Below are 13,694 nucleotides of genomic sequence, written 5' to 3'. Positions count from 1 at the left end.
TGTCTTTTATTACTTTGCTCAGAATATGAGCTCAATACAGATTTTTTATATTAAATTGGATTTAACCCTTTGACATAGAAATGCCTCAATAGCTAAAAAGGTCTAAAGATGAACTGGATTATAAAGTCCATGAGGTGAGGGATGGTTTGCTTATCTTGTTTTCATGTTGTTCCTAGCAGAATGATGGATGAGTGACAGGTATTAAATACATATTTATTGATGAAATTATGAACATCCTTTATCCTACCCTTTGGAAGAAATCAAACCCAGGTAGCCAAGAGTAATATTAGTACCATTTTTTTAATGAAGATCCCCAGAACACAGCATTTTTTTCTTCCAATACAATTAACCAACCAAAAGTCAGAAGAGGCAGTTGTCATAAACCCCTGCCTTTGCTCAATGGACAAAATGCCTTCTGATTTGGGTTAGAGTTAGATTTATGTATTTTTAATCCTAAGGCTCTGGCATGGCATTTGGGTTTCCAGAATCACTAGCTCAGACTGACAGACATGTTATCTTTCCCACTTAAACACTTCGCTTACTAGCTGGGGTCTGATGCCCTTAAACACAAATGCACTCCCACAGGGGAGAGTGGCCGTAATTCAGCTGTGATGATGAAGTGGGCAGTAATCTGTCAGATCAATTATGTACGAGGCTTATCTTCTCTAGGGTTCCCTCGATTCTTTTTTTCTTCCTGACAGTTCACCTTGTGCCCAACCTTCTGTCTCTCAGAGTCAGACCTGCAGATGATTGCGGGCCACCTTCAGATGAATTTCCCCTGATTTCTAGAAGAGGTACTTACTGGTAAACCTATTGGTGGTGGACAAACCTCACACTCCTAAATTGCTTTTATTTATACTTTTATTTTAAAATATATTTTATTGAATTTTTACAGAGAGGAAGGGAGAGGGATAGAGAGTTAGAAACATTGATGAGAGAGAAACATCAATCAGCCGCCTCCTGCACACCCCCTACTGGGGATTGAGCCCGCAACCAAGGTACATGCTCTTGACCAGAATCGAACCTGGGACCCTTCAGTCTGAAGGCTGACGCCCTATCCACTGAGCCAAACCAGTTAGGGCTATACTTTTATTTTAAATATCTTTTTATTTATTTCAGAGAGGAAGGAAGAGGGAGAGATAGAAACATCAGTGATGAGAGAGAATCATTGATTGCCTGCCTCCTGCATGCCCCACACTGGGGATCGAGCCCCAACCCGGGCATGTGCCCTGATCGGGAATCGAACCATGACCTCCTGGTTTAAAGGTTGACACTCAACCACCAAGCCATGCTGGCCGGGCATCCTAAGTTGCTCTTAAAGGTATTAGATGGTACCCCCTGAAGACCTCAAGTTTCCTCTAGTTATTCCTATTTTCTGTTTCTTCTGGAGTAACTGTCACTTGGACCACAGTAAGCAGGACCTACCATCTAAAGGGCTGTTTTAGGAAACAGGGAGGTCTCTGCCCTGGTTTTCCTCTGCATCTGGGCCACTGTGAGCAGCGGTCAGGGGAGCTGCTGGGCGGCCTGACGAGCATTGTTTCTTGTGACACTTCATAAAACCCTCTCAGGGTGAGCAGAGGAGATGGCGACATCACATTCTGTTATTTCAGTTGAATTTTCAGCCTGACGTGGCAGAAGCCAGTCCAAACTTAATGAGAGTGGCTGGCAGGAAGCACCTCCAGGCGGTCAAAAGGTAGCTGCTTTCGCCTCTTTACAAAAGTTGGATCACAATGTATTCCGGATGTGACTACTTCTTTACATCTCCTCCCTGCGCCACATCTGTGACATTATTGGGGCTGGACTCCTGCAATACCCTACCACTCATCTATTTCCCTACATTTTCTTGTGCCCCCCCTCCAAACAGCAGCCAAAATTATGTTTTTAAAACACAAATCATTAAAAGGCTTAAAACACTTCCATGTCTTCCTCTCTTACACAGAATAAAATCTAATTCTGTATGATGGCCTGCCAGGCCCCGGGAGACTGGCTCCCCCTACTTGCAGATCTCATGTCCCCTTCCTCTCCCTCAGTTCATCCTGATCCCAGGGGCCTTCTCCTCTTCTGATGATGCACCAAGTTCCTTTCTGTCTTTCGGACTCTGCACTCTCTGCTTCACCTAGAATGCTTTTGAACTAGACCTTTGCATGCTTAGAACCTTCTTGTCATTGAGGACGCAGGTTACGAACAACTTTCCTAGGTGACCCCTACCTGACCACCCCATTATAAAGCAGACCCATCTACTGTGCCCTGTTTTGCTTTCTTTATTGTACTCAACTCTGTCAGGTCTTTTCTCACTTATTTGTTCCTCATGTATAGTAAGCTGCCCCCCAAATAATATTATTCCCAGAATCATCACTGTATCCCTTGGGCTTAGCAAAATGCTTGAGGTGAAGTAGGAGCTCAATAAACATTTGTTGAATATTTGAATGCATGGTGCATTCCCTGAGTCCTGTCTACTTAGCTTGCACAGCTATACCTTTCATTTATCCTTTCTTCAAGAAACATCTAGTATGCAGTTGGTTCAAGCGTGGGATCTTGACTCTGACCACCTTGTGTTCAAGGTCTCACTTTGCCACATGCTAATTGAGTAACTTCTCAGGCCTTGTTAACTCGTCTCTGTAATGGGGAGAATAACAGTAGGGCAACCTCCTAAGCTGGTTATGAAGACACAATGGCATAATATTTTCTTGGTATCTGACATATAGTAGTTGCTCAATAAAAATAGAAATTTGGTCAGTTTATGTAGGTTAGGGTGGATTTAACTCAAAACCTTGAGAGGAAAGATAGATGCCTGCCAAGTCCTATTCCAAGAGAAAATTTTCAAGTACATGCTTTGGTGCCAGAGACACTGGGACCCATCATTTAGGAGTCATTTCATCAGGTTACTTTTCTTCCCTGTAATGTGGAAAAATTATACATCTCTAGTAGAGTTGGGGTGAGAATTAGAGATAATGCCTAAAAAACACCAAGCTGGAGCCTGGCTCTGCTCTCAGGAGGTGACAGCCACATTGCCCGTGCCCAAGTGTCCCAGGTGGCGGGGTTTGCTGTGTAGAGAGGAAGAGGAGGAGGGAAGCAGACAGCCTGGCAATCTGTGGAAATCCTTTCCTAACACTTCTGATATGCAACAGCCCAGGTGCTCTCATTGAACTTCCTCTTACTCACCTTCCTGTCTGGTTGGCAGTCACTGGGCTGGAGGCCACGCCACGGCCCCTCCCTGGTGGGCCAGCAGGTGTTATTTCCTCTCAGTCCCCTCTAATGAAAAGCACTTGCATCCAGTAAATCTTTCCTTTGCTCTTATTAAAGCACTTGATGCTGGTAATTGAGGTCTATTCCAAGCGAGGTGGGAATCAATAAGGTGTTCCACTTAACCACTTCAGCAGTCAAAGAGCTCTTTTCTTAGTCTGCACTCTGGCCAGTGCCCACAGAACTCAAAGGCTTAGTGGGCCCTGGTCACCTACGGAGCAGCACAGAGAAGTCCCCCTGCATTTCCTGTCAGGGAACCCCAAGTCCTCTGAGCCAGTCCTGTTCTCTGGTTGTCAGTGTTTGGCTGTGTTTGACCAACCCTGTGCTTCTGGAAATTACCCGTTGGCCTTAAGGGCTGTGGACAGCCAACACCTGATTACAGATGGTCTCGCTTTGGCCACTATGTCTTTGTCTGCTCTGTGGAGCTGCTTAGAATGAGGGTTCCCTTGTCCCTAAAGAGCAAAAGACCGTCCTTCTACCTCATGATTCAAATTCCACCTTTGCATTCAACTCCCTGAGGAAGACTCAGTCATTTGCTCCTCATGATGTTTTGAATGTAGGTCTGGTCTAGAGCATGCTGAACCACATGTGGGGTTTGCCCTGTGTTCTGGTCAGTCTGGGATCTCATTAAGGGAACCTGTGTCTTAGTCATCTCTGCATCATCAGCACCCACTCTAGTGCCTGGCACAAAGAGCTCAGTTGTGTTTGCTGGAAGAAAGGAAGGAAGGAAGGTAGGCAGAAAGGAAGGAAGGTAGGAAGGAAGAAAGGAAAAGAGGAAGGAAGAAAGAATAAAATAATTACATAGTTCTGGAAATTAGCATAGGTTCAAGTCCTGGCCTTGCCAATAATTGCTGACCTTAGGCAAGAGACATAATCTATTTCAGCCCCAATTTCCTTATCTGTCAGTGAAGCTGATAATCTCTCAAATTCCTTCCAGCTGAAACATTCTGTAATCTCATGCCTCTAAGCCTATGGTTCTCAACTCTTTCATACCCAAAGCCACTTTATGTAACAAATATTTTGAAATCTCCTTTTGCCAACAGGAAATAAAATGCTCTCTCAGTATAACCTACCTCTAACCAATTAGAAAGAAATAATGTTCTAACTGTAACATAAAAGGAAAATAATTTATGATAAAGTAATACGTGTTCCTTATATAAATGCACAGGTAGGACTCTACGAGAAGATGTAACAAAGGAGTCAGGAGTCACGAGCATCACCTTGAATGACATGCTGCTGTCATTAATGTAACCGTAATGATAACGTTTAGCACCACACAGTCTTCCCAAGAATCAACAAAGTACTCACATTCTGGAAAATTCAGGATATGTCCAACAAAGGTGGGTTTCACTCTCAGATAATTATAAATAGGCTTTTCACCAATGTGAATATCCTGTGGGACATTCAAATTTTCTCTGGGTAGCAGGAGGATTCTTTACCATGCAGGGCTGTCTCTACCTCTCATAGGGCCTCCAATCATTGTGCCAAGAAGTTCCCACCCACCAATATCTGAAATGTTGTGAACAGGATGGTACCATTCCCAGCAGGAATCAAACTCTAGGTTTTCCAAGTTCATGCACAGGGCTGGCTTCATGGGCCTGTGATCTGTGGAGTTGCCCAGGGGCCTCCCATTCTCAGAAGGGCTCTGGGCTTGGTTTAATGATCTCTTGTTGCTGTCTTAAAATTCTTAATGATTTTTGAACAAGGGGACTTGCATTTTTATTTTTCAATAGGCCTTGAGAATTCTGTATCTAGTCTGGCTTATGGATCCTGATAGCATTTCTGCATTCCTATCTATCTGAATGGTGTTTTCTGTTCAAATGATTGTCTTGCTTTGCCTATCAGTGCTTTCTTTGAATTAGATTATCCCTAATTATTGTTTGATTGATGATCAACTTGTTCATTCATTAAACCAATATGCATTGAGCTTCTATTTCTTATCGAGTAGTCTCTGGAGTCAGAAGACCTGAATTCTAATTCTGAAAGAGCTCACAGATCCTTGGGTTCTCTTTCGCTAACATGGTGTTATTAATAATCACTATCCTTATTGTACAAAGAACTGTGAACATGAAAAGACCCAGCACATTTGGAAGTAAACAGTGCACTGTGATTCACATGTCAGTTTCTGCTCTCCATGTCAGAGGTGAGGTTTCCCCCTTTTCTCCACTTAGATGTCAGGGAACAGGACACCCTTGATAAGGCACCGAATATTAGCTTCCCTATGAAAATCAAGAAATGAGGCGAGTAATTGGATTCGGCAAAATCTATCAATTTGGGTTTCATTAGTTTGGAATTTATGATAATTCATAAAAAAATTTTGCCAAATTAAACAAAATATGTTAAATTCAGCTAATCACAGAATTATGGAAGTTTTGAGCTGAAATGGACTTCAAAAATTATCCAGTGTTTAAATCTGCCATAACCCCTTATTGAGTATTCATAGAGCCAGCTTTGGAAAACTCTCAGTGATGTGTGCTGCGGAAGCCTGAACTTCCTACGCTAAGAAGCTAAGAATGTTTTAAAAAGCAATTTAGCAGCCTTCGTATGCTAATTACAAATTATTCTTATCTACTCATTAAAGCAGGGCAGGGCAGCATGCCTTCTACTTGGCAACACTTACTTAATCTTGTATTTTATAGTAACAAAACTGCTCTGAAAGACATCATTTATAATTCACACTTTTCACTAATTCAGCTCAGCCTTGAGTAATTAATTTTTTATTAGTAAGGTATTACCATATTAAGAAGAAATAAAAATTATAAGAACTAATTTTAAAAAGTATTATGCTTAAATCCACTGGGATGTAGTTAATTGGTCCAGAGGTTATTATGCAGCAACAGTTTGTGCTTCTGCGAAAGATAAAAGCTGGTCTTGCTTTACTTGGTTGGAGCTAAGGGTTGAGCCACAGTAAGGTCCAGGCATGGTGTCATCTCAAGGGTGATCCTAACACTGTCATCTATGGGAGGAGAAAGTGACATTGCATTTGGAGACTGGAGTTCTTCACTTTGTCGTATCTTTATGAAAATAGAATTGACAGGAGCCAAATCTTTTTTTTTAATTGATTTTTTTTTTTTTAACAGAGAAAGGGAGAAGGAGAGAGAGAGAAACATCAATGTGAGAGGGAAAACATTGATAGGCTGCCTCCTGCAAGTGCCCTACTGGGGAACCTGCGCATGTGCCCTGCTGGGAATCGAACTGGCAACCTTTTGGTGCACAGGATGACGTCTAACCAACTGAGGCACACCGGTGAGGGCAAGAGCCAAATTCTTGTATGGATTACTAGCTTTACAGCTGAGAGTTTGAAAATTAATACTTTTTAATAAGATTAAGGAAATGGCAGGTTTTGGTCAGGTAGATTTTATATGTAAACATATTTGTATGTGCATGGATGTATGTGTGTGTATGTGTGTGTGGTATGAGTATGAAGAGGTCTAACAGTCATGCTCTTTGATAATACTAGGTGGGGTGGGCTGTTTTATAGTGTTGGAAGGACTCAAGCACCTTGCAAGCAATATGTCACTCTTAGTACCCAAGGGGGTGTGAACCCCTCCTCCTGCTGAAGCTCACAGAATGTCGAAATTATGACGCTGCCTAAACAAGGAGGGGCAGATGGTTCAGGTTAGAGAGACAGGGAGCTGCAGCAAAATACCGAAGGCATTTTCCAAGTGTGTTGGAGGGAATCAGTTTTCCCTAGAAATAAATTATTTACCAGGTAGGACCTAGTATTTAAAGGCTGAACTCCTAAGAAAGTGTGCAGGCAAGGAAGAAGGTGCACTAGCAAGGCATTTGAAGCTTCCTGTGCAAAGAGCCTGCGATGAGAGCAGTAGGCTCAGGAAGGCAGACTGTTCTGTAGTCTCATTAGTGTGCTGTCCTTCCAGGCCTAGTCTGCCAAACACCAGCACTGGACTCACTGTCAAGCTTGTTTAAAAAATGCTCCTTCCTCAGCTCACTTCCGGTTTGTTGCATCAGGTATATGTATTTATGTTGTTAATCTTCACCCGACGGTATTTTTTCCATTAATTTTTTTTTAAGAGAGAGTGGGAGGGATGGGAGAGAGAAAGAGAGAGAGTGAGAGAGAGAGATACATCAGCATGAGGCATATCGATTGGTTGCCTCCTATACTTGCTCTTACCAGGGTCAGGATCAACCTGAAACCCGGGTAGGTCCCCTTGACTGGGAATCAGAACAGAGGCCCTTCAGTGCTTAGGCCAACACTCCAACCACTGGGAAACACCAGCCAGAGCAGGAATATGTATTTTTTTAAATAGATGTTTATTGATTTCAGAGAGGAAGGGAGAAGGAGAGAGAAATAGAAACATCAATGATGAGAGAGAATCATTGATCAGCTGCCTCCTGACACCTCCTATTAGGGATAGAGCCTGCAACCCGGGTATGTGCCCTTGACTGGGAATTGTACTGTGACCTCCCAATTCACAGGTTGTCACTCAACCACTGAGCCACACTGGCTGGGCAGGAATATATATTTTTATTTTTAATAAGCATTCTGGGTGATTTTTAGTCATACTGAAGACCGAGAACCAGTTCTTTCAGGAGAACTGAATAAGTATTGGTTGATTGTCTCCCCTCTGGAATATGTGTCCCATGAGATCAAAGGACCATGTGCTGTTCTCAATGTATTTATGGCATCTTGTTTAGTCCATTGACCATAATAGCCACTCAATAAATAGTTTAAAATAAATGAATGAATGAATAAAAAGGCATTTTCAACTAATATCATAGCCCACTATATCTATTTTCTAGCTCTTTGCATTTTGCTAGTAGCGCCAACAGATTCTAGTTTTATGTCAAAATGGGATTAGACATTGTCAATAAAGTTCATTTAATGTGTTTATAAAACTTTTGCCTTTAGAAACTTCAAAGCATTGTTCTATATAGGTATCTCGAGTAGGTGGATTCTTCCTGAATTACAAATTACAGTAAAGATTTTGGCACTCAGGGTGGGGAACATCAGGTGTGCATAGCGCCCCTTATAGAATTCGTTCTTAATTAAATTTGTTTCTGCCTCTGCTCTATATTCACACCCAGTGAGAGAGACATTGCAAGGAAACATGTATGAACTTACAGTTAAAACCCGGAGGAAAGAGTTCAAAGACAGAGCACATCATATTGTGGTGGTTTGAACATCTTTCAACTCCCTCCCCGTTACGTAACTTAAGGATACAGTGGAGCTGCAACCTTACCCCGGGCCCTTCTTCCCCAGACAGAGGCTGTTTCATAAACTGCGCCCAGGCCCTTCTTCTCAAGTTCTTCATACACTTTTCACCAGAAAAAAGAAATCATTCATATCTAACAAAGGGTCTTGGATTCTTTAGATAGTTTCCATTATAAGTTTTTGGCACTACTTATTACCTTCCGCTCAAGTTACCTTTCTGATCCCTCTTCTTTCATCTGCTGAAAATGGATTATTTCCTTATTAGCTTGAAACCGTTACTGTTCACTGGGAGGGCCCACGTAGGAACAATGCTACATCTGGACGATTGCTGAGGACCATGGCTGCTCAGAAACTTTCCCTGGACACACGCTTTCCTGAGAGTGGGAGGGCAGTGTGTTTTCTGGAAAAGGGTTATTGTCACCAGAGAACTTTCCAGACTTCTGTCTTAAGAAAGCTGAGCCCTGCCAGTACCTGTTGGGAAACCTCATGGGCTTGCTCCCTCGGGGGTGCCTGGGCCTAAGAGACATGAGGAGCAGACCCCGCGGATGGGTCTTCAAGTCCTTTACACGCTGCTCCAATCAGAACCTTTCTGCTTTGAACTATTTCATCATGGAAGTTCATTTGAAATAAAAGGATCCTGTTCCTAAATATTTTAGAAATCACTCTCATAGATTGCCTCAAATTTGAAACACTTCCTGAGGTTCTTAACCAGGGCCCATGGGTCTGTGGATTTGGGTGGGAAAAATTATACCTTTATGTTCACTGATCAACAGGGTGGGGCAAAAGTAGGTTTACATTGGGAGTACACAAAACACAGTTTATTATTATATAATTATTAATTAATTATTGTATTATTTTCCACATGAACAACTATAAGCCTACTTTTGCTCCACCCTGTATAACTGAAATTTGTCGTTTTTATTGGTGATGATTAGAGACAAGTCACAGTTGCATGAGGAAAACTCAGAACAATGTCACTAGTAGGTATCACAGACATTTTCATATTGCATTGCAGTCACTGAAGATATGTTTTAAAAATGATTTGTATTTGCCATCATTTTGGAATTCTAGTCACTACTAATCCCTCCAATAGAGCTTGCTTTTTGATGAATTAATAAAGAAGCACTTAAATTACCATAGTACAGTGTTTTAAATATTTTAATAACTAGATTTCAGCGCTATTAGTGTTTTTGGTAGTTCAATGAATTTTCTTTTATGCATTAAAAATTATTCTGACCAGAGGCTCAGAGGCTTCATCAGACTGCTAAATAGGCCCACAGCACAAAAAAGCAACTGAATGTCTGCATGTCTTGGCTGCAGTAGGTAATGAGTTAGGATGAGAAGTGGAAAGAGCCCTAGACTTGACATCAGAAGACCTGGGTTTGAGTCCCAGCTTTGCCACTTGTCAGCAGAAGAGCAAGTTGTGAGCTCCTCTTGCTATGGAGATAAAAATAGTACTCCATGGGGTAACTGGGAGGGTTAAATAGGTAAAATAGGCTCTTTCTAACTCTGGTCTCCCCCTCTCACTTCTTTTTTGTTTAGGAAAATTCATTTTTATTTAAGTATTTGTCTACCACTTACTACCTGTATTGATTGAGTCATAACTTCACAGTTAGATAGTTTCTTCCTCTTTTTTTTTTTTTAACAAGAGAACAGATCCACTTTTTAAAAAATTTACTTTTAACATTTAAAAAAATTTGTTATTTTTCAATTTCAGTTTACATTCCATATTACTCTGTATTGATTTTAGGTGTATGCATAGTGGTTAGACGATTATATCCTTTACCGAGTGGTTCCCCCGACGTTTCCAGTACCCACATGGCACCATACAAGGTTATTAGAATATTACTGACTATATTCCCTATGTTCTACTTTGCATCCCCATGACTATTTTTTTAAATTTTATTTTATTGTTTAAAGTATTACAAATAGTAGTACATATGTCTCCTTTTCTCCCCCATTGACCTTCCCCTGGCCTCTCCTACCTCCAGCACATGCCCTCACCTCCCCCCGCCCCCAGTGTCTGTGTCCATTGGTTATGCTTATATGCATGCATACAAGTCCTTTGGTTGGTCTCTTACTTCACCCCCCCTGCACCCCCAACCCTCCCCAGCCTTCCCGCTGTAGTTTGACAGTCTATTCGATGCTTCTCTGCCTCTGTAGATACAGAGACCATGACTATTTTGTAAATACCAATTTGTACTTCTTAGTCCCTTCACTTTTCCCACCCAGTCCCCAGCTCCTCTCCCCTCTGTCAGCCATCAGTCTGTTCTCTGTATCAATGAGTCTGTCACAAACATGCACGCATTTTTCTTCTAAAATAAAACTCTGATGATGCTACTTCACTCCTGCCTATAGGATTGCATTCAACTCTTCAGCATGGCATAAGGGGACCTAACCCACTTTACCTCTGCTTCCCACCAATCCACGTCAGCCACAAAGGACTTTGGGCCATTTCCTTGCAACATCATCCGTTTCCTTGCTTGAGACCAAGGGTCCTCAAACTACGGCCCGTGGGCCACATGCAAATACAAATATTGTATTTGTTCCCGTTTTGTTTTTTTTACTTCAAAATAAGATATGTGCAGTGTGCATAGGAATTTGTTCATAGTTTTTTTTTTTAAACTATAGTCTGGCCCTCCAACGGTCTGAGGGACAGTGAACTGGCCCCCTGTTTAAAAAGTTTGAGGACCCCTGCTTTAGACCTTTGCCCATGCAGTTGCTTGTGCTTGTAATGCCTGTTCATCTTTCCCATCCAGAAAATGCCCACTCACTTCATCCCGCCTCTCTGCAGCTTTCCCTGGGCCTCCAGCAGATCCCTCCTCTCCGTGCTCCCAAGGACTTGCTCTGTTTCTCTCCTATAACACGTCACACATATTATACTAACTTGTGTTTTCCACGTTTGGGCCTCTCATTCTCTTATATGATGACCTTTTCCAGGCTTGAGGCAGGGAGTTGTATTGGGGAGGAAGCTTGAGCAGCTTGAAAAATCTTGCTGATATTATAATTGGTTTATCTGATGTTAACCATGATATTTCTTTTATTTTGAATCCCAGATGCCATTAAAAGAAGACTTGGGAATTTTATGTGAACCCAAAGATGGCATCTACAAAAGCTTAAGGAGAATTCATCTACTGGGGGGAGTGAATTTAAAAAAAATCATCAAGGATGACAACACACGTGGTAAGTTCTGGGGAAGCACAGAGAAGGGGACTTAACCAGGGATGATCATCTTCCTTGAGAAATTTCGATTGAAGTTTTCCTCCTGGAATAAACTTCCAGTAAAGCCTTTACCTCTCTCCTTCCCCTTCCACGCCATAGAGTCCCCAAGGAAAGAATGAGCCTGCCAGGCCAATACAAAAGCAAGGAGGGGCTAGAGTCTTCTCTCTTGCCCTGCTCTGGGTTTCACATTCTTGGTGTTAGGGGTGGTCTTCTGGCTAGAGAAGCCATTGGCAGGCAGTGGGGCTATTCCATCCATCTACCCAGCCTTGGATTCTAAAATCCCCACGGCTGGGGGCAGAATGTCCCTGGGTGGACCTGCTGGGGGCCCAGGCCAGCTGTGCTCCTGCGGAAAGGTGGAAAAAGTCACCCGCATCTGGTGGGCACCCATGCCAGGCCCTGTGCTGTGTATCTCACAGCACCTCAAACCTTGCAGCCAAAGTGGCAGTTAGATATCCTTTACATTTTACAGATAAAGGAACCAAGGCTCAGAAAGCTACATGATTTGCTCAAATTTCAGTGGTGATGCTGGGATTTGAACCCAGTCAATATGACTGCATGACCCATGTTCTTTCTACTCCAGCGAACTGTATTATAGCACATGTACTAGCCCCACATGTTCACCCTACATTCTCACTGGTCGCAGTGACCTTGGTTTCCCACAAAAAAACCTAGAAAAGTATGTCTGTTCATCTTTAGCCTTATGCTTTGTGTAATTAAGGACAATAGGCATGTATTTATAGCACATTAATATCCTCTCGATTTATAACATACTGATCATTTTCTTTGACACAACATTTCCCCTGCCATCCCGAATTTATAAACAAAGAAGTTGAGGCACAAAGGGGGTAAGTGACTGGCCCAGGAGAAACAGATCTGTTCAGTCCTAAAGATGGGCCTGACCTTTGTCTACGTGGCATTTCTGGCCTGAAAGGCAGAAAACATATGCTTCAGGGGGAGATCTCACTAAATCACGTGTCAGGTCGCCTTCTTGCTAATTTAATCCCATCCTTCTGAATTAGATCTCTTTGGAAAACCACCAGCAAGCCTTTTTCTTTGGTGTTTTCATGTTAAAAACATTCCCTGTATGAATCCCCTCACTCCTTCACAAACAACCAACTCAGCAACATCCCCTGAAGTGTGTACTGCACGTCCCACCTGCACCCCATCCCTGCGTTGCTCTGGCTTCTCTTCCAGTTGGAATTCATTCAGAACCTACCGTGATGGGAGGAAGCAGAGGGAGAGAGGCAGTTATCTTTGTGAATCTCAGCGCCCTGGACCCTCTGTCTGCGTGGTCCTGTCCCAGTCAGGGTAAAGGACTCCCCAAAGGGGGAGGTGATTTAAGTTTTGTAAATGCTGCCCTCAAAAAACCACACTGGACATAAATGTTTCATGGCTGGGCTCTGCGTGGCCAGGCTGGGCCGTTCAGCGGGGAGGGTGTTTATATTTGTGGAACTCTCTTGAACATTTGCTGCGGGTTTCAAACAGCTGCTGTGCTGAAGCTCTGGGGATAGGAGGATCATGAATATTCAGGTGAAGCCACCAGAATGAACAGCCGTTAATAGAATAAATGCCTAAACAGTTGTGTAAGGCTTATTAAGACCTATTGGGGCTGAGATAATAAATTCCCGCTCCGACATGTTGCAACTACTGTCGCTGAGACACTTTGGACCACCTCTTCCGAAATGAAGGGAAAAATGATGTTCGTTCTCTGCGCAAACACAAAGAAACACCTGGAAGCCTTGGCGAGGGGGTGAGATTTGGCAGAGACCTTTCCGTGCACCGGCACCGCCTCAGGAAAATGATGTGCGGTCCATTGTTCATGTTGTCAAGGTTCTCCATCCACTGCGGGCCTGACCGGCACTGCTCCTGCGTGGGCCAAATCTGTCCTGACTCCATCGGACAGCCTGGACGCCAGCTGAGAGCCGACACGAATGGTAGGGCTACTGAGCCCGGCCATCAGCACTCTCACCCTGAGCCCCAGGGTCAGTCCCTTTAGCATGGTATCGGAGGGACCAACATACACTAACATTGGGCTCTTTTCCGCTCTGTCCCATAA

At 43.0% G+C, this 13,694-nt stretch overlaps 1 long non-coding RNA gene across 4 annotated transcripts in view; it reads left to right on the top strand.

Moving 5' to 3' along the window:
- LOC118677655 overlaps positions 1-11,599 on the top strand; it is a 51,457-nt gene extending 39,858 nt beyond the window's left edge. For 3 of the 4 annotated variants that reach the window (XR_004974459.1, XR_004974458.1, XR_004974460.1), the window contains 3 exons: positions 4,412-4,583; positions 10,167-10,249; positions 11,473-11,599. This is a non-coding gene — a long non-coding RNA (uncharacterized LOC118677655). The remainder of the gene's footprint in view (positions 1-4,411; positions 4,584-10,166; positions 10,250-11,472) is intronic. The other variant, XR_004974461.1, reaches the window with a different exon arrangement.
- The last annotated feature ends 2,095 nt before the right edge of the window (positions 11,600-13,694 follow it).

This window comes from Myotis myotis, unplaced genomic scaffold, assembly GCF_014108235.1.
Source record: "Myotis myotis isolate mMyoMyo1 unplaced genomic scaffold, mMyoMyo1.p scaffold_m19_p_2, whole genome shotgun sequence".
Lineage (NCBI taxonomy): Eukaryota > Metazoa > Chordata > Mammalia > Chiroptera > Vespertilionidae > Myotis > Myotis myotis.
This window is presented reverse-complemented; position numbering and strand designations above follow the sequence as displayed.